Source organism: Monodon monoceros, unplaced genomic scaffold, assembly GCF_005190385.1.
Source record: "Monodon monoceros isolate NGI ecotype Baffin Bay Population unplaced genomic scaffold, NGI_Narwhal_1 Super_Scaffold_7, whole genome shotgun sequence".
Taxonomy (NCBI): Eukaryota; Metazoa; Chordata; class Mammalia; order Artiodactyla; family Monodontidae; genus Monodon; species Monodon monoceros.
Window position 1 is genome coordinate 37,874,125 of NW_021703784.1, and position 22,170 is coordinate 37,896,294.

At 44.7% G+C, this 22,170-nt stretch overlaps 1 protein-coding gene across 2 annotated transcripts in view; it reads right to left on the minus strand.

The window, feature by feature from the left end:
* The window catches only part of AMOTL1 (angiomotin like 1), a 128,404-nt gene extending 106,961 nt beyond the window's left edge, over window positions 1-21,443 (minus strand). The window contains exon 1 of one of the 2 annotated variants that reach the window (XM_029208534.1): window positions 21,408-21,443. The gene's annotated coding sequence lies outside the window, so the exon portion shown is untranslated. Of the gene's footprint in view, window positions 1-13,914; window positions 13,943-21,407 lie in introns of those variants that run through there. The other variant, XM_029208533.1, reaches the window with a different exon arrangement.
* Between the last annotated feature and the right edge of the window lie 727 nt (window positions 21,444-22,170).

Genomic DNA, 22,170 nt, shown 5'->3' on the forward strand with positions numbered 1-22,170 from the left:
GGCACAGCTTGTGGGCTCAAGAACCTGCTGATTCAATCGGGTGGACCCAGCCTAGACTTTTCAAATTGATACCAAGTGATAGTTTACTAGGCCAATTTTCCCCCTCCACTCACCTTAATTTCCTCAACCATTAATAATCACTATATCAAATGCAGAAAATGAATAATCTTCTACATCAAATATATCTGACGCTTGTTCAGGAACGTATTATCCACATTAGCCTGAGAAAAAGACTTCAGATTTAACCAGCAAGAGGTCATCGATAACATTTTGTAGTATATTTGGCTGCAGATTCTGACTAAGGCTGGGGCCAAATAGAAACAAGGTATGTTTACAATAAAAACTGAATGCAGCTTTACTAGCAGTAAGGGAGTGAATCAGTCAGCATCTGTGATTTTGGACCTACATACTCACTCTACAGGTCAGCATCCTTTCTAGAAAGCGACCCAAGTTGTCTTTTACTCACCCCTAGGAAAGTTAAGAAGGTGACAGAGCAATTTTGGCACTCTTAGGGACACCTCAGGGAACAGTCTTTAACTCCAGACAGGGCAGGTACCAGGATGTTCCAGACAAGCACAGAGGCTGGAAGAGTAGTGAGGGAACAGAGGAATCCAGGAAGAGAAGGATGAGCATGGTCTTTCCTGAGCACTAGTCCGGGTCCACCTATTTCTAGCTATGGAGAGTAACAAAACATAAGCTTCAGCTACCTCCTCTGTAAAATGGGCATCATTACATTTAACTCATTGGCCTATAGTGAGGAGTAGAAAATATATGTCAAGTGCTGGGCACATAATAGGAATTCAGTAAAAGAAACCCTTCCCTTCTCCAGTGATTTGAAATACCAAGGAATTTACTTCTCTATTACAATGGGAATCCTCCCCCCCCTCTTCTTCTCTGCACCCACCAAACACAGCCTTAAAAGTCTTTATCTTCTGCTACTTGGACTAGGATGGGCCCTAAGAATGGGCCTGAGCTTGCCAGGAGGGAAACAGCAAATGGCAAAAAAAGAGTGGACAGGCATGCCCACAAAAGGGACAGCTACTGCCCGGCATCACCTAGGACAGGTCACACTACAATTAGTGGTTCTCAGTGAACACCTGTTGCACGAACAAACCAATGGCTCAATGCAGCCAGGCTGCCTTAATCAAACGCTTGCTTTGTTTCTAGAACATAGAAACCAAGTTCTGTAGTGCTTCCCAAAGTGTGATTTATAAGCCAGAGCATGTAAAATTTTAAATTCCTGATGTCTCACCTCCAAATTCTAGAGATTCAGGGTCTCCAAGGATGGAGTCGTCATAGAATCCACTGTAAGCAATGCCAAGCCCACCAAAATTTGAGGGTCAAGGACTAAGGCCTCCCACTGGTTCACTGGGGTCAAGGTGCTCTTCCATTTCTCTTTCAGCAGCATTTACTGTATCCGAGCTTAATACGATACAGGTAAAGGACAATGGGTGACATATTAGAACGTTAAAAGTAAAGCATTATGGGAGCATGCAGGAGCGACTGGCTTTGTACAGGGAGGGAAAGGGGCAGGTTCCAAGAAATCCAAGTGCTGAGGGAAGGACGTCCTTACTAGCAAAGGCAGGGGAACGGAGAGGGCACATTGCTGTGCTTCTCAACATTTTTTCTTTGAACTTCTTCTTTTCCAAAACATAAAACGGTCACACCAACCCCAGGTTTGCTAAATCTATATTATTGCCAGGTAAGAGGATTTCTTCCAAGCTTTTCTTTCAGTTCTCTGTTTTACAAAGACAATAGTTGTATTTTTTTTTTCCTGCTTATTTCCAAATATAAAATCCCGTTCTCAAATAAGTTCCTCCTCTGGAGATTCTGACATGCCCTGCCCCCATCTTGTAAACTGTTAACAGGAGCAAAATGCAGGGGGGTCCTGGAAGTGCCCGAAGCAGAGGATGCCAGGAGAGCACTGCTGTGAGGAAGGTGGGGTCAGGGATGAGCGTTTTCCAGGCCAGACTGACTGAGAATGGACAGTGAAAAACAAAGAGGAAGATGTGCAAGGCAAGTGGAAGACGCACAGGTGAGACCGCTCTGCAGTTCCGGAAATACTGGGTGCCTTAGAGATGGGTAAACTGCTCCCAGGAGGAGTTAAATGTCATATAACAGGATGGGTCATTTGAAAACCCTACTCCATTTGAGGCTTACCCCAGGACTCTGTTGATTACGAAAAAATTGCCCAATAAATATGTATTAAGTACCTACTAAGGGCCAGGCTCCGTGCTATCATCCTCCACCGGCGTTTGGCTCATTTAGTGAGTTACGGATCTGAGGCCTGTTTGTCTGGATGTTTTCAGCTTCACACCCATGGTGACACACTGGCCTCTTCTTGCCTCATAGCTTTCTCCTCTGAGCGTATTACATAATATGCATTAAACGCATAATCTGATCTATATAAAACACAAGAAGCAGAAGGTGGATACCATCATGTCCAGGCAAAATGCACCTACACCAAAAAGCTAAAAAGGAAGAGTAGAGACATTGTCCCCAAATAAACCTGGGGTCAGATCCTGACTGAGACACTCAGTAGCTATGAATATAAAACACCTGGCATGTCACAGGTATTTAATAAATGATGATCATTCTGTTATTTGCTACTCTTAACTACAGAAACCCCGGGAATACTGAAAGCTTGTACTTTTTGGCTAATTGGTTATTTCAGGGTTTCTCAACCTTGGCACTCTTGCCATTTGGTGTTGAGATTTCTTTGTGGTAAGGCCTGCCCTCTACATTGTTGGATGTTTAGCAGCATCCCTGGCCTCTACCCACTCGATGCCAGTGGCAACCACCCTACCTCCCACTCCAAGTTGTGCCAACTAATAATGTCTCCAAATATTGCCAAATGTCTCCTATGGGCAAAACTCCCCCTGCCCCCACCGGTTGAGAACCACTGAATTAGATGAGTAGTTAATGGTGCCCAGTTTACAGGCTCCCAAGCTTCTAACCATACTGATCATTCCATTGAGCTGTTGGGTGAATCCAATCGCGTACTAATAGGAGGCGGCCTCAGTTTTGTTCGTTCTACAGTATATATCACACTATGGTAATTTCTTCCCATTTCTCTCTTCATGAACAAAAAACCAATTAGGTTTTATTCTGTTTCCAATGATGGTACAGATATGTGGTTTGTTTTTTTTTTTCTAAAAACTGGAATCATACTGAGTTTCTAAAACAACAGCGACATACAATCGCTATCAAAAACAAGGACTGTCACAATAACTGGAGATAACTTTGATCAGAATGTTCAGACTTAATTAAGATCGCTTGTAGTCGCCTTTCTGAAAAGGATGCAGGTGTGTTTTATTCTGAAAACATGTGCTCTCTGTTCATAGCTAGAAAGAACAGTGAGAAGAATGGCCCCTCCATAGCCTACACAGCAGTTCTAGCTCTTCTCTTTCTAGAATATGCACTAAAGACCAGCATCCTTCCAGCACATCTTATACTTTAAATGCCAAAGACAGAGACGTGGGGAAGCTCTCACCATTCCCAAGGGCTCCCGCCACTGTGGACGGTTCAATTCAGGAGAAAAATTTGTTTTACAGCATAATCTCAGAGTGGGGTGGAGGGTAGGGTGAGAGTTAAAATTCACATCTTACATGGTAGGTGATCCATCCAGAAATAAGGAATTATTTATTGTGTGTCAGCAACAGAGCCAGGATCATGCTAAGCAGAACAGAGTCTTCAGAAAAGTCCAAGGTCGGGAGGGGAATAATTAGAAATAACTAGAAAAAATAAAGTCCTAAACAGAAGGACTAACTGAAAGGATTAACCGAAAGCACAACAGAGTTTGAAAGAAGGCAGAGCCATGTGAAAGCTGCAGTGGTTCATTCGTTCATTCAAAAAATATCAACTACATTGAATAAGCCACACCCTCCACTAGGCGTGCAAATACCCTGCTATGGGCTCTGCTTATTAAAATGTGTATAAATAAACCTATAATTTCAAACTGGTCTATGTGCGATGAAGAAAAGGAACAGGGTGCAATAACAAAGACTCACGAGGGAGAGGGTGGCTATTTAGGGGGAGTGTAAAGGGAAGGCTTCTCCAAGGAGACGAAGAACAGGGGCAAGAGCCGTCCAGCTGAGCAAACAGCCTGTGCGGAGATCTTGAAGCAGGAAGGAGCTTAAAGGAGGCATAGGGAGGAGGGCCTGCATGGATCCAGTCTGGAGCATCCCTGGATGAGTTCCTTAGGAATGTTATGAGCCTCCTTTACCCAGAATCTGGGAATGGTCCCTTTCCAGTCATCCTATAGGATGTAATACCTTATGAGTTTCAAATAATATGAGTTTCAAATTAAGTGGAAGAGAGAAAAGGAACTTCAGGAAATGACCAGAACATCAGAAAATGACCAATTTGGGATGAAGAATAATAAAAGGATTAAATGGAAACAACCTGAAAGTGAACTCCACATTGGTCACCACCATATCCACGTGAAAGATGCAGTCTCTCTAGAGCCTTCATCTGAGTTTCTTTTAGTATGTGGGCCTCTCACTGTTGTGGCCTCTCCCGTTGTGGAGCACAGGTTCCAGACGCGCAGGCTCAACAGCCATGGCTCACGGGCCCAGCCGCTCCGCGGCATGTGGTATCTTCCCGGACCGGGGCACGAACCCCTGTCCCCCGCATCAGCAGGCGGACTCTCAACCACCGCGCCACCAGGGAAGCCCCATCTGAGTCTTGTTGAAAACAGGGGAAGACCTAGGATGCTCAGTGCCAGTAAGGCAGTGGTTCTTAAACGTGAGCTGCATCAAAGTCACCAGAAGAGCTTGCTACAACAGACTGCTGGGTCCCACCCTTGAGTTTCTGATTCAGCAGCTCAGGGTGGGGCCCCAGAATTGCACTTTTAATCTAACAAGTTCCCAGGTGATGCTGATGCTGCTGGTCCACGGACCACATTTTGAGAACCCCTGGTTTAGGATATTTGGGGACCTACATTTCTGTGCACTCAGAATCCCAACCTAAATGAGGGAACAAGCAAGAAGCATTGTAGCAGGAGAATGATCAAAACCCAGTTTTCTGTCTCGAGTGAGCAAGTACGGAACAGTGTGTCTCCTCTGTACCAGGTGATTTCATATGTTACCTCATTTCATCGCTACATAACACACTGCATGGTAGGCTTCATTATCCTTGTTTTACGCATGAGGAAAAGAGGCTGGCCCCAGGTTATAGGAATCTCCCGAGATCACATGGCTCAAAAGTGACAGGGCCAGGATTCAAACCTGTTCTTCAAAGCAGAGCTCTTGATCTTGACGCTACACTACATTGCCTTGCATACACACAGCTCCCTCTCCAGGCTCCCCTGGACAGGAGAGATGCTCCCTGGGCTCCAGACCCACTGCACTGCTGCAGAGCACTCTGAGGCCGACCCTGTGCAGCCAGTAATGGGTGCAGACACTTTTCACAGACTCCTGGGGGCTGCTAGGGACCTGAACTTGTTACTAAGTTCTTCCCTTTCTTTAGGGAAGGCAATAAACTCTACTAAGCCTCCACAAATGCACTGCCCTAAGCGTGTTACATACATCATCTCTTTCAAAACCACCAGGGGTGGTTTTCAGTCTGTGGGGGGCAGTTAAGTATTCTAAAACACAAGCTGAGGAGTGAGACAGGCCTGGGCTCAATTTCCCTTCTGTCATTTATTGGTTATATGACTTGACTAAAGCTCAGTTTTTCTTCTTTTGAGAAGTAGTGGTTACAACAGTATTTGCCTCAAAGGGTTGTGAGAAATTCATGAGTCATTGCATGTAAAGCTCTCAGCTCTTAACCTGCAGCACATACTCCACAATTATCAGCTACGATTACTAACCTGTTATCCATTTTCTTTCAAAATATGGCCATTTTAGAGAAGCTTTCATTATTGCTGCGCTAGACGGTCCTAGACACACAGCTTCTTCTGTTGACGTTTCTCAAGTTTGGGAATATTCAATTGGTAGATCCAGGAAATATGAATGGTAGGCATCTTGATCTGAGCCCCTCCCACACCCTAGCTAGGAAAAATATCTCAAGAGATCCTTACAAACAAAACAGGAAAAAATGGGTTAGCTTAGGTATTTTAGGTGAATTTAAAATAATTAAATAACTACACCCGATGGGTATTGAGTAATGGAATGATATCAACTTGGGTGGGGGGTTGGGGTCAAGGGGTCTGATGATCCCACTACGGTAAATATTGGTCAAGTTATATGTGAGGTCAGGCTCAGTTCTCGGTGCCAGGTTGAAACAAAACTTTCCTCTTCGAAAGCACTCAGCAGAGGTTGAGCAGCATGGGAATCGATGGAGAAACCAGAGCATATTAAAAAAGAGACCTACAGCCACTGTGAAAAAGAGCATGGACGTTTCTTAAAAAACTCAAAGTAGAGTTACCATATGATCTGGCAATCCCACTCCTGGGCATATACCCAGAAAAGATGAAAGCTCTAATTTGAAAAGATACATGCAACTCAATGTTCATACCAGTACTGTTTGCAATAGCCAAGACATGGAAGCAACCTAAGTGCCCGTCGACAGATAAATGGATAAAGAAAATGTGGTATATATATACAGTGGAATGCTAGTCAGCCATAAAAAAAGAATGAAATAATGCCATTTGCAGCAACATGGATGGACCTAGAGATTATCATACTAAGTGAAGTAAGTCAGACAAATATTATATGATATCACTCATATGTGGAATCTAAAAAAATAGTACACATGAACTTATTTACAAAAAAGAAATAGACTCACAGACATAGAAAATAAACTTATGGTTACCAAAGGGGCAAGGGGGAGGGATAAAGTGGAAGTATGGGATTAACAGGTGCACGCTACCATGTATAAAATAGATAAACAACAGGATTTACTGAATAGCACAGGGAACTGTATTCAATACCTTGTAATAAACTATAACGGCAAAGAAGGGAAAAAAGAATATATATATACACATATATGTATAACTGAATCACTTCACTCTACACCTGAAACTAACACAATATTGTAAATCAACTATACTTCAGTTAAAAAATAATAATAAAACAAGAGACCTAGCGGGGAGAAAAGATTAAGATACAATTTGATAGCCACCTTAAAATATTTTGAGAGCTTACAGGAAGAAAAGAGGTACAGACTGACTCTGTATTTCCTATAAACACTCTAGAGCATTGTTTTTCAAACGGTAGTAGGCAACCTATTAGTGGAAATCAACTGAACAGGTTAATCAGCATTTTAAGTAAATAAAATAGAACAAAGTGGAAAATATCAGATGCAGCCAGTCTAATAAGGAGTAATTGCTATTCCATGAAACTTCTGTTTTAGTTATACTTATATTCAAATTTCTATGAGTCTATAGAGTGTATCTTTATGTAGGGTCACAGTAAAAAACAAAAAAATGTTTGAAAGCTCTAGAAGGTAAAACATGGACAACTGGGTGCAAGAAACAGGAAATCAGGTTTCAGCTCCCTCAAAGAAAGTGTTATAATAATGATCACTGCATAACAATAAACTAGGTTTTCTCATGAGGCAGGACCCCCTCCCCCATATATACATCACCCCCTATGGTGATGGTCTGGCCCACGCTGAGGAACCATGCATTAAGGAAAGAGGGCACTGGGTGTTCCCTCCAATGAGGACACTAAGATGCTCTAAACGAGTAGATCAGACCTGAGCTTCTGTTACAAGAGAGAATGGAGAAAACCAAAACCTCAGTACCCAGACTCCATAAGTCATGGAGCCCATCCAGGAGCAGGCAAATGCTCCTGTGTTTATATATTATGCAAAATAAGTATGCATCGAATCCCTGAAGCTGTTCAGGATTTCTGCTGTAGGAAGGGCTAATTTCCAACAACCATTTTCTAATTGATAAAATAGCGCACCTGTCAGCCTTCAGTTCTCAATAATGTAAGCACCTAAGTGGAGTCCAGTGGGGACTAAATACCCAGCGACAGGTCCTGAGCCATGTTTTACCACACCTTCTAACAGAGCAAGCTAAAATCTGACATGAAAAGCAGAGCACCCCCAGATGCTGCTCCCACACCAAGAGCTGCCAGACACCACCAGCTGGATGTGAATATCAGATAAGAAACAAAAGTTTTTAGTATATTATGTCCCAAATATTGCAAGGAACATATATATACTACTAAAAAAATCATTTGCTGTTTATCTGAAATTTAACTGGGTATCCTCTATTTTTGGATACCCAGTTTAGATTTTGCAAATTCTGACAATTACCTGCCTACGTGAGTGATATCGCTATACTTGCTTTAGAGGATTCCTCAGTCTCTCATTTGGCAAACAGTGTGCAATGTCAAGCTGACAGTAGTAGAAAGCAATAATGATGATAATAATGGAAAAAGGAGTGAAATTCAAATGGACACAGTGTAACAGCTTTGTCCCACTGAACCCTACCATGCCAAATTTAAAGGCCTTTTAAGAGTGGGACAAACAGACCCTGTGAGTCATCAGGATGTGCACGGCATTTTGAGGAAAGAGTTAATGAGGGGAGCTTCCCTGGTGGTGCAGTGGTTGAGAGTCTGCCTGCCGATGCAGGGGACACGGGTTCGTGCCTCGGTCTGGGAAGATCCCACATGCCGTGGAGCGGCTGGGCCCGTGAGCCATGGCCGCTGAGCCTGCGTGTCCGGAGCCTGTGCTCCGCAATGGGAGAGGCCACAACAGGGAGAGGCCACAACAGTGGGAGGCCCGCGTACCGCAAAAAAAAAAAAAAGAGTTAATGAGGTTACAGTCCCACTTCGTAGAGTTTCCATGCTCAACCTGGGCATGTACAAGGGAGAAGATTCCGCTTCATTCACCTTCACTCCAGTATTCAGAACTCAGTTTCGGGGACCCCAGAGGAGAAGCTGACTTTGGCTGCCACCAGCTGTCCTAACACAGACATAACCTGTTCATGCCCTGTACCCTTCCTCTTGCAGCACATGCTGTGAAAGGTGGATGACCTCCAGTAAGCCTGCCTGGCTTCCCCTTGACCTCCATGACTGAGTCAGGTTCCTCTTCTCAGGGGTCCCACGGTCCCTTGAATACTTGTATATAGCACTCACCACAATAAAAAATAACTGTAACCACTCATGGAGTGCCAACTATGTGCTAATCACTTTGTGTGTGTGTGTGTGTGTGTATGTATGTATACATATATATATATATATATATATATATATATATGTACGTATCATCTCATTTAATCCCTCCCAACTACCCTATGAAGTAGTTATGTGCATTCCCATATCACAGGTGGGTAAAGCCTAGAAAGCTTAGATAACCTACACAAGGTCACACAGTCAATAAGGGCCCACTGGTCTGGAGGAGCCAGAGTACCACATTGTAAACTTTTCTATTAATTGGTCTTTCTCTCCCAGGGAAGGATTATTTCTCATTCACCCTTGTGTCCCCAAGCCCAGCCTGCAGTGTGTGGCAAATGGTAGGCAGCATTGTAAATGGGTCAGCCCATTATTTTACAGTCAAATAGGCCTGGATGCAAATCATGGTTCTGCCGAGAATCAGCCACTGAGAATCAGGAGTTTGGGTTCTAGTAACTTGCTCTGGAATTGAGGACAGAGGTTAGGAATCCCAGCAAGAGAGAACAAAGCTAGGCTCAAGCCCCAGCTCCACCACTTCCCAGGTGTGACTTGGCAAGTTACTGAACTTGTCTAAGCTCCAACTCTCCATCTGTCAAATGAGGGAAACAATAGTACCTGCTTCGCAGCATTGCTTTGACATTCCTGACATAAAGTTCTTAGCAAGGCACCTATACATGAAAAGCCCTCCACAAATATGAGCTCTTTTTATTTTAATACATTCTACAATGCCATTTGAGCTGGAGTAAGTAATTTTGGGTTAACTATTGGCATAAGTAGTGCAAGTTGCAGACACAGTTTTTATTCAGGAAATCAGAACTTGGGGAAAATAATGTAAATAATTTGGGGGATTCTATTTAAAAGAACTATTCAGTGCAGCTCAATATTAAGAAAACAAACAACCCAATCCAAAATTGGGCAGAAGACCTAAACAGACATTTCTCCAAAGAAGACATACAGATGGCCAAGAGGCACATGAAAGAATGCTCAACATCACTAAGTATTAGAGAAATGCAAATCAAAACTACAATGAGGTATCACCTCACACCAGGCAGAATGGCCATCATCAGAAAATCTACAAACCACAAATGCTGGAGAGGGTGTGGAGAAAAGGGAACCCTCTTGCACTGTTGGTGGGAATGTAAAGTGATAAAGCCACTATGGAGAACAGTACGGAGGTTCCTTAAAAAACTAAAATTAGAACTACCATATGATCTAGCAATCCCACTACTGGGCATATACTCAGAGAAAACCATAATTCAAAAAGACACATGCACCCCAATGTTCATTGCAGCACTATTTACAACAGCCAGGTCATGGAAGCAACCTAAACGCCCATCGACAGACAAACGGATAAAGAAGATGTGGTACATATATACAATGGAATATTAGCCATAAAAAGCAACGAAACTGGGTCATTTGTAGAGACGTGGATGGACCTAGAGAATGTCATACAGAGTGAATTAAGTCAGAAAGAGAAGAACAAATATTGTATATTAACGCATATATGTGGAGTCTAGAAAAATGGTACAGATGAACCAGTTTGCAAGGCAGAAACAGAGACAAAGATGTAGAGAACAAACGTATGGACACCAAGGGGGGAAAGTGGCGGGGGCGGTGGTGGTGGTGGTGAGATGAATTGGGAGATTGAAATTGACATGTATACACTAATATGTATAAAATAGATAACTAATAAGAACCTGCCGTATAAAAAAATAAAATTAAAAAAAAGAACTTGTTACAAGGGCAATTAAATAATAATTTGTGTAATTATATTTTAATGACTGCCCTCTCTCCAGTGAGCAAGGCCTGTGACTGCCTTGCTTACTTCTATATCCCTAATGCTATGTCAGTCAGATAACTGAGCAGAGACTTTGTTATCTAGAAAAAAAATATGTCTACTTGTTTGCATTCTATTCAACTAATAATCCCAACTTCGTATCATATCTAAAGTATCCAATTAACACTTAATAAAAATATTTTGTTGTTATTTTTTTAGAAAAGGACTATTCAAGGAAGAATTTAGGCTTTCTAGTAGTTACACAACACTGAAAGAGTTCCCAGAAAAGGGAAAAAATATCCAAGAGAAGGCTGGGAGTGGGGAATCCAGGCTACCATGTCCAGCTGTATAAGCCGTTCACTGCACAAGAGTGCTGGGCTGACAGGCTGAATGAAGCAGAGGTGTGGGGCTAAAATCCAGCTTGCCCTCTACTCGCTAAACTGGGAGCATGGACTCTGTTCTTCATCCACTTGGAGGGGATGCTTTTTTCTAATTTGCTCAGAGGCACTGTTTGGGCTGGTGGCAGCTCTAGCTTTATATTTTCATAATTGATTCTCTTTCCCCTTTTCTTTCAGTGTCACTAGATGAACAGAATAGGGGAGAAGAAACAATGGAGCTCAGGGAAGGAAGACATACTTGAAAGTGATGAGGGATGTGAAGGAAGGCGGGGAAAAAAGGAAAGCAGTAAAATCAGGGTAACATTTACTAAACACTGGTCATCTGTCAGGCACTGTTCTAAGCGCTTTAGATGTGCTAACTCACTGGATGCTCGTTACACTCCTACACGACAAGGGGGAACCACTAGAGGGGGAGGCACCAGGTGGGCATGTGAGGTTAACCCACACAAGGGTCTGACAGGCATGGAAACAGCCTGCCACACTCCTCAGTCTACAGCAAATGTTCAGAATCTGGAATCCCTCTTTTGAGTCTGTGGTGGAAATGGCTTTTAGAGCCAAAAGGGAAATATTTTTCTAAAGGAGATAGTCTGAATTCTCTGGCTGGCCAACCACAGGGGCTACATAACGGACTTTTATTTCTAGTCAACAGCCAGTAAATGGCAAGCCTTTTGGGAGACAGAAGCAAAGGACCTCTGGCAGGTTACAAGTCCCAGCAGGAGACCTTCAACCATGAACTTTCCGTAGGGCTCATTTCAGACCAGGTTCTGCACCCACAAGTTCCTTCTCTATTTTCTTAAGAACCTGAAGTTTCCATAAAATATTTACAGTGACCTGAAAGCAGCTCCAGTGTCCACTCTTCCTGGTAGTCTTTAAAAAAAGCCCTCTGAGGGTGTGGAGAAAAGGCAACCCTCCTACACTGTTGGTAGGAATGTAAATTGGTGCAAACAGTGTGGAGGTTCCTTAAAAAAACAAAAATAATGTTACCATATGACCCAGCAATCCCACACCTGGGCATATACCCTGAGAAAACTATAATTAGAAAAAATACACGCACCCCAATGTTTATTGCAGCACTGTTTACAATAGCCCGGACATGGAAGCAACACAAGTGTCTATCAACTGATCAATGGATAAACATGTGGTATATATATATACAATGGAATATTACTCATTAAAAAAAAGAATGAAATAATGCCATTTGTAACCACATGGATGGACCTAGAGCTTATCATACTAAGTAAGTCAGACAGAGAAAGACAAGTATCATATGATGTCATTCATATGTGGAATCTAAAAACAAAAATGATACGAATGAACTTATTTAGAAAACAGAAATAGACTCACAGACTTGTAAAACAAACTTGTGGTTACCAAAGGGGAAAGGAGGGGAGGGATAAATTAGGAGTTTGGGATTAACATATACACACTACTATATATAAAATAGGTAATCAACAAGGACCTACTGTACAGCACAGGGAACTCAATATCTTGTAATAACCTATAAAGGAAAAGAATCTGAAAAATTATATATATATATATATATATATATATAAGTATAACTGAATCACTTTGCTGTACAAAAATTTATATTTCAATAAATGTTTTTAAATAAATAAAAATTTCCTAGCCAGGAAAAAAAAGAAAAAAATCCCTCTGAGAAGAGGCTGAAAATAAATCTTTCTATCAGGTGGTCAGTAATCTTGCCAACTCTGGATTTGGGGCTACAAAGGTCACGGAGAGAGGAGAATTAAGCAGGGACAAATATATAGATACAGATTTGACATTAAAACAACCACATGTGTGCCACGATGATGAATTTCTGTATCTAGCTATCCTATAAGGAGTGTGTTTCAGCAGGCGGCAGACAGCCCGAGACAGCAAAACCACCCCTGAACATCTGTTTCCCCCATTTTGCCAAAGAGCATTCTTTTTTAATCCTTTTTTATAATTTGACCTGTTCCATTTTTCTGGCAGAGGGCCCTAGCAAGGCAAGCACTGCCTTTTCTGTCTGTATTCCAACTTAACATGGGAACAGGAAGGAGGCAGCAAGAGGGGAAAGGGGGAGGGGACAGACTGAGGGGAACTGAGGCGGAGGTGGGGGCGGGGGAGGCAGGGAGTCAGAAGCAGGGAGAAAGGAGAAAAGGGGAAGGGGTAACCCAGGAGAGACAGTGAGAGCTGACAAGTCCCAGCAAGCCATTTTAATGCAACCACCATGGGCACAACTGATTTGAGAGAAACCAAAACCAACAGGACATATTCCAGAAAGATCATTCAGTAAGAATGTGACCCAGAAACCATAATCATAGCATTCTTGAACAGATCAAGCTGGTTATCTTACACTCTTTAGACTCAGGAAGTCCTTAACAATTGATGAAATATCATGGTTTCTAGGTGGTTTGTGTTTAACACTCAGGAATGACTGGACACAGTCCTGTATTTTTCTAGTAAAACATCTCTTTGGCAAGGAAAATGCCCTTTCCATTTTCCTCTGTGTGTGTGTGTGTGTGTGTGTGTGTGTGTGTGTGTGTGTATTTTATCCCACTATTCCATACCACCTTCCTTGCTCTTTTAGCCAAGGTAGATAACCATTTATCTCCCAGAATTGATTGTCATTTTCCCCTTCCTACTCCATTCTCCCTCCCAAGGAGAACACCCTGAAATAAAATCTTACCTCCTGGGCAATGAGTAGTGTCACTTCACAAACATTAGGGGAGTCGGGATGAGTTTTACACCCAGACCCAAGTCCACCTGCCCTCAGTTATGCTTTCAGATTCCCCTCCAGGCTGCCACTGTCCCGCCCCAAACTGTGCTGCTTCCAAGGTCTAGTTTCCTTTAGAAATGGCGTCAGTACCATCAGGAAACCATAAGAGGTTTCCTGTCCCAGGGACTTGGCCCTGTAATACAGAGCGGGAACAGCAGGAACTAAATGAAGGAAGCTAGGAAGAGTTTTTCTGGTTGTTGCTTCAGATCCCGTTACGGAAAATTCCTTTGGAGCATATTAATCATTATTTGGTGGTCTAAAGAAAAAAAATATATATATATGGCTTTGAGCACCTACTATTCATTCATTTATTCAACAGAGAAAGTACCCAACAGCCATATACTGTACTGGCAGGCCCTGGGCTAGTTCCTTTTACATCATTTATAGCATTCAGCCCACCACCAAATCCGCCTGGGAGGAGGGCAACTTGTATATTCTCCTCTCCAAGAAACTGAGAATGGCTCTGGAGCCAGAGACGATATTTTGAATGGAAGTTTTGCCTTTAACTAGCTGTGTGACATTGGGCAGATAATTTAACCCCTCTGAACCTCTGTTTCCTCCTCCATGAGGTGAAAATAATTCCTTCTGCTTCACTGAGTTGTTCTGAGGATGAAATGAGCTGACAAACTTAACAAGATCAATTGTGGAAGAGACTTGAGTGCCCAGGTTTAGGGAACTGTAACAATGGTGAGCCTTTCTGTGATTGTTTTGTTGGAGCGGAGAGGTCAGACCACACCCCTGTGGTAGGGTGAGGTTTCCTGTGAAGGGAATTGAATTTTCCACTGTCAATCATCCTTAGGAAAAGTTAAACTGGGGTGAAAACTCCCTCCCTCTCAGAAGCTATGCTCGGAGCTGGGGGGAGGAATAAGGAGGACAGATAGGCTTCTAAGGGTGGAGAGATCTGGGGGTGGATCCGGGGATGGGGTGAATGGCCCTGGCCGTTTAGAGACCAGCTCAGAGCCGGGAAGGTAGCCAATCTGATCCCAGACCCTCGGTGAGTCTGGGCTTGTGCAATGGTTAGAAGGCCCTGGGCCCACTCTGCGGCCAGCACAGGGCAGGACACTGGGAAGTCAGTCAGGCTCCCAGCAGGCGAACAAACACCAAGCCTGCAGGTCCTGGTGTAAGCAGGGGCAGCAGCAGCCATGACTGTGTCACGTGGTCACCGGCTTCTGAAGAAAGAGCACGTGGAACAGTAACCCAGGTGTCCACTGGCCTCAGTAAGGTGTATCTGGATTCCAGCTCCCTCGGCAAAAGGCTAGAGCAGCCAGAACTGAAGCTGTGGATGCGAACAAGCACCCCTGAGAATTCTTGGGCCTAAAATTAGAGGGTAGCCTTAGAGAAAGACTTGATTTGTTAGTAATATGGGCAGGCAAATCCTTGGAAATCATTATATTTGGGGCTATCAATGTGGGTGACATGATTTAAACCCCAAGCCGGGAAGCTGGGTCGATTGTTTACACCTGTAAAGTGCCCACCATAGAGTAGGTGAATAATAATAAAGGCCCAGGATCTTTCTCCTTATTCATCCCCATATGATGGGAGGGAAGAAAACTTTGGATGCAGGAAGAGATTTGTTCACTACTCTTAGGTCTTGCTGCATCTTCCTAACGCGGGGTGGGGAAGAGGAGATGAATGGCCGTATTATTTCATTTATACGTCAAAAGTCAGGTCTTTCAGAAGGTTTGACCATGCCTGAAGGGATAGGAGCATTCGGCTAGGGACATGAAACATAGTAAACATTTAATGATGGTTACGACATTCAAGGGTTCCTTCTAAAACCCATTTGCCCTCACCACCATGGTCTGAGGCTGATACTATTATTACCCCCATCATATCAGCTAGGGTCCTAAGAGGAAATGGATGGTATGCTTCAAAAAAGCGACTGAAGAGAGTCTGATGAAGGGACTGCAGATCAAAGTGTGATGGGCGGGTTAAGGGAAAACGGGATGGAGAAGCAGCCTGGGGCAAGCCACGTGGGAGCCACCCCTCAGTCAGAAGGGGAGGTTCCAGAACCCAGCACCATCTGATGCTGTAAGAGAGGAAGCAGTCGCCTAAACTAATCCAGCCACATTATCCCACAGCCTGACAGGAAGGGACTAAGTACCCTGACATCTCTTGGTTTCCACCCTCCCATATGCTGCCAGTACCTCTCACTGGCCAAACTGGAAGCCAGAGGCTACATTCCAAAAGGTAAGTTTTCCAGGGCACAGACCAGGGTAGCGAAGGATGGTGAGTGGGTCTGGAAGAACATCAGAAAAGAGCCACCACATGATTTTACAGGCTAGGGAGCAGATATAGATGAAGTAACTTGCCCAAGGTCATAGAGCGAATAAGAGGTGGGACAAAATTCAAACCATACACAGAGTATGATTCCGAGTCCATGCACTTAACCACTAAGACATGCTTCCTAGAACTGACTGAAAAGATTACTCGTTAACCAGCACCTCTTTCTCCCTGTATCCTACTCAACCATCTTTCCAGTAATAGGCTCCACCTTACTCCCACCCAGATTTCCCAGCCTTCTTGGAGTTAGGTATGGCTATCTGACTACAGTTCAGTCCAAAGGAATGTAAGTGAAATAATGCGTGCAGCTTTTAGGTTATGCCCTCCACTTTCCTTCTCTCTTTCCTGTAGACTGGAATGTGGATGTGATGGTGGGATCTGAAGCAGCCACCTTAGCTCACTGCATGGAAGCTCCATTTGAGTCTTTCAGAGGACAACGAAGCCACCATATCAGCACTGGATTGCTTACGCTCCAAGTGAAAGAGAATTTAACTTGTTTCTTATTTCAGTCACTGTCACTTTAGCCTTGGTTGTAGCAGCCAAACCAGTATCCTAAACAATACAAAGACCAGGATGTAGCTCAGTCATTGTGGTTAGAACAATAAGAGGCATGTGAAAGCTGGTGATCACCAATGTAAGTGCACTCCTCTTCTTCCTGGCACATTACTAGACTACGTTTCCCAGCCTCCTTCCATGTGGATGAAGTTATGGGACTAGCTTCCACCTTTGGAATATGAGGGAAGGTCAGTGTGTTACCTCCAGGCTGAGACAACCATCGGTGAGCATACCTTGGTCTTGCTCACCTTATTGACTTGTCTGCCAAATGGATTCAAAGGATCCAGTGAAGGAACCTGATGCTGAAGGGTAGGATGGAGCCAAGGCAGGGAAGGAGCCTGGGGCTCTTCATGACCACATGGAGCAGAGCCCTCGACAGCTCAACACTAGACTACAACACAAGCAACAAACACCGCCTTTACAGTGTTAAGCCACTGACATTTGGGCTTGTTTGTTGTAGCAGTTAGGCTATCGATCCTAAATTTACACTTACCAGCTGCTGTGCTCTGAAAGACATAAGTACTTTTATCCAACAATGCAATCTCATCTCCTATTTTAGGAGGGCTAGGGGGTGGGCTGGCAAACATTTAAGTCATTATTTTAAAGAAGCTACACAACTGTTATCATTTATTCTAATAAAGCCCCTACATCCTGCTTGAATGAGGAAGGCAAGAATAGCACAAGAAAACCCTTTCTCATGGTACACTGGCCCTGGGGGCATTGGCCCTGCTCTCTCCCGAGAATGCTATTCTCATGAGCACTCCTTTTGGAACTCAGGAAAGTTCACAGGGTCTGAGCAAAAGAGAGCATCAACTGAGCTCAAGGAGGTGTGCCAGAGGGTCAAGCAACTCCCATAAGGGCAGCAAATTAGGACAAGTTATGGAAACAAGGACACATCCGTGTGCTTTTGGATGGTGAGGGAGTGAACTTTTCCCCTATTCTTTCTAATGTTCAAATTTTCTAAAGTCAGCATGTGTTACTTTTATGCTAAAAAGTGGTTTTAGGATTTCAGTTTTTAAGAAAGAAAATAAACTGGTTAAGCCTAAGGAATGAACAAAGGAGAGAGATATAGGTCAAAGGTCAAAGGATTCAAGTGCCCCAAGGCACTGTTATGACAAGCAGAGAGGCCAATTTTAGGAGTATATAACAGTGAAAAGACAAAGCATCTCAGCGGTGACCCTCACTCGCACATTCAACCAGCATTTACTGAAGACTTACATGTGCCAGGCACTGGGCTCGCTGCTAGATTTGCAAAGAAAAGTGTGGCGACCACAACCTAGTATGGTAGCTAACAACCATGGCTACACACTGGAATCACTGAGATCCAATTTTTAAAGTACACACTGGTGAAACACTGATGCTTTGGTCCACACTCCAGGGATTCTGATGTAATTGGTTAGGACTTGGTCTCGGGACTTTTAATAGCTCCCCTGATTCTAACGTCTAGGGTTAAGAACCACTAGGGGCACATGACACATGGACTTAGTGTTGAAAGAGGGGTAGGAGCCAGCCGGGGAGGAGGAGAGAAGGGGGAGGAAAGGCAGGCAGGCAACAGGAAGAGAGCTGCAGTTAGAGGACTGTCCCATAGTTCAATGTAATTAGAAGGTTATGGTGACTGGGGGTGACGCAAATCATGGAGGTCCTCCCATGGCTAGCCAAATGTCTATCCTCCAGGTAGTGGGAAGTTGATAAAGGTTATTAGACGGGCAGACATGATCACATCTACGTTCATCCCAACTCTCCATGCATTCTTTCTCACCCCCTCAGATGGCCATCACTTCTACCTATGGGTGGGACTATAGAAAGACTATGGAAAGGGGTAGAAAGTGGTACCATCACAGGAGAGAGGGCATATTTCTGGACTCTCCATGAGAGGGCACCTTCAATACAGCATTCATCTAGAGATAGGCTCCTTTTTCCATTCTTTTCAAAAACCCCTTTTTGGTTACTTAATTCCATTACATGATCTTGCCACAACACTGAGAATAAATCCCCCAAAGAGCAAGTCATAGTTCATTTGGAGACTTACATGAAAATTTGGAGGCAAAACCAACTACCTAACATGCCACAAGAAAGTAGTGGGATCGTCACCGAAGACCCCAGATGCAACACCATTCCACACGCTGCTCCAAGAATAAATCACTAAATAATTCAATCGACCTGATCACCATTCCTAAGAATCTGTGTTTGGAGACTAGGTAAGTTGCAGAGAAATTTCTAGAAATGAAAATGGTTTTAGTTAATAGGTTGGGACAATTGATGAGAGAGCTATTCCATCATGCACAGGAAATAAGTGTCTTTCAAATGAATACTACTAATAAAGTAACAGCAAGAAGCACTTCCTGAATACCTGCACATACTACACATGGGGCTAGGACTCTACACACACCTTTGACCCCAGCCATGCAAGGTCTCCAATTAGGTTGAGATAACTGAGGCCCAGAGCAGTTTAGTCACCTGCTAAACTGTCACAGGTCACAGGTAAGAGCAGTGATAGAATTCAAACTAAGTGTTTATGACCTCCCTCCACCTCTTCTCCAGTTCCCTTAGATCCTGGCCAGGGGGTGAATCTGTGCTCTTCTGTGCTCCAGAAAAAATGGCTGCTGGACAAACTCATCAACTGCTGTAGGAGGCATCTTCCCTGCTGTGTGTCTTAGGAAAGCACCCCAAAGTATCACAACTCTTTCCAAGGGAGAAAGGCCAGCTCCCTCTTTGACCTGAATAGCATGGAAACAATGCAGTCTCATCCAATGAGCTGCTCTGTCAGGAAGAGAAAAACTCTTTGGAGCCGCCACACACCCAAACAGCATGGCACCCGAATGTAAATAATAAATACCCGATAGCTATGGGCCTCCTTTGGCTTACCGTCTCAGGAGGCTGGAACTGGATGATGCTTAGAGGCCACCTGGCACAACCCCAGCTTTTCAAAGATGAGAAAACAGACTGGTTAACATATCTGCTAAGGAAGGTGAAGCACCCAGAACCCTGGTCTCAAACTCTGACTTGTGTTTTATATTCTCAATCATCCTGCCATCCCAGAGCCCAGGAGGGACCAGGAATACTATAACACTCTCATCTCCTCTTGAGAAACTGGGCTTTTCCCACAGAAGGGCTGAAGAGAAAAAAGGTTATTTTCTGAGTATTCTACTGCTAATCTGAAGGGCTCCCCCTACGGATCAGCACCTCAGCTGGGCCGTCCAGTCTGTTGGGGGTGGGGGGTGGGGTGGGGGGAAGAGATGAAAACAAAAAAGGGTCAATCACCTGGGCCTTTCTGGTACATAAACCATTCTGGGAATGCAATGGTACCAATTCTGGTGTCATTAATACACAGTTAAACACATGTGGAGCAGATCACCAAGAATCTGCCCTCTTAATAAACTGCTTCATGCAAAGCTACGGTTTGTCATTTTCATTTCATGAAAAGACTCACCATAGTGTACCTTTAAAAGCTAGTTTTGCCCATGCATTTAATTTATGATTCCATTTCCAGAGATTGAGTGCCTCACAACTTTTCAGAAACACATCTTCTGAATAAAACAAGGTCCTCTTCCCTGCCTCACAACACCATCCTTGATCCAGACCTATTTTGGGTACCTGGCTCCTAGAAAAGGATGAAAGTCCTTGCTGCGGTGGAATTTTACTTCAGGTGGTGTGGGACTTGCTGAGGACATACAGCCCAGGAGGAGAGGCTGACCAGACACACGGTACCCAAGGCTGAGAGCCTTAGTGTGGATAAACAGTTTTAAACAGCTGTCATTTCATGGCAGGCAGGCACGCTGGTGATAAAAGAACAGCAAGGACAGACTTGACAGTCCGGATTTTTAGAAGCTTAACTAAACCCTAGAATGAGAAAAACAAAGAACAAAAATCCATCAACCACTAAGCCACCAAGAGATACTCGGTGGCAGGAACACTTAGAGGGATCCCGACAATGCAAATTTCCTTCTCTTCACAGGAGGAAGTCTGTCTCTGACAAGACCGTCGCGTTCACCCGCCACAAATCTACACTTAGAACGACAGGTACAGGAAGATGAACTGCCCTATTCCCAGACGCCTGAAGGAGAAACAAATCAGGGAGGAACGCAGCTCCCAAGGCTTGAAATTTAATTACCAGAACGTTTATGGCCCTGGACTTCATTAAATTCAGGTTAGGAACTAGCCACACGATGTCCTTCTTGGGGCAGGTACTGGCTAGACTGAGCCAGCCCGCGCCGCATCGTTCCAGGCAGGATGAGTCAGGCTGCTTGCAGAGGCCCCCAGATCGGGAAGTTTGTTGGGCCGCGCTCCAGGGAGCAGCACCACGGACCTGAACACACACACACACACACACACACATACACACACACACACACACACACACGGCACAGCTGACACTATCCCCGCCACCCCCAAAGCACACGCGCCAGGAAAAGGCCAGTTCTCACCGCGAAGGGAACGTACAGCTGGGGAAGTGTGTTCCCTGACCGTTTCTCTCCGCCCCTCTGGCTGATTGGACCCGGGCGCCCCCCAGATTCCCGGTTCTCGGGCTGGATTTCGAGAAGAAAAAGCAAAAGGGGCAGACTTACCTAACTCCTTGGGGCTGTAGGGCGCGGATGAGGCTTCTTCCACAAACTCACTGTCTGGAGGAAGAAGAAAAGCAGAAAACAAAAATAGAATCGCAACCGTTCAGGGCTAATGGATTAAGCTTCAGTTACCGTCGTAGGTCTCTTAGAAAAGCGCGGGTTTCTCTCCCGCAGCGACCGGCATCCGTGAACCGGGGGCCACGCGGGGTCCCAGATGACCCATCCACTAGGGGTAAGAAATTGTCAAAGAAACTTGGCAGGGGGGCAGTTCCACCCAGGGACCAAGCGTCTTCCGGGCGCGGGCAGGTGCGCGCCAACTTTCCGTGGGTGCGACCCCACGGATCGCCCGGCCGGGCGCGCAGGGCCGCGACCTCATCCTCTGCCCTCAGCCCGCGGGGAGCATCGCGGCGTCCGCTGGGTCTAGCGTCGACGCCTCAGCGCCCAGGAGCCCCAAAGTTTCCTGGTGGGTCCAGCAGACCCGAGAGCGCGCAGCAGCGGCGGCGAGCTCCCCGCGCCCACCCCCGCCGCCCGTTGCTAGGCGACCGCGGCCGTTAAGCTCGGCGGCGGCGAGCGCGCTGCCTCCCAATTCCCGGTTGGAGGGTGGCTTCCCCACCCCCACCCTCTTCGACCTTTCATTACAAATTAGAGCATAACCAGTTTTAAAACGATCCCAGCTTTTTTGTACTATGTCTGTACTACTCCGATGCTTGGGAAATCGTTTTTCTGTGCTTTTCATGGGGAGAGGCAGAATTTTCAGAGCTTGAAT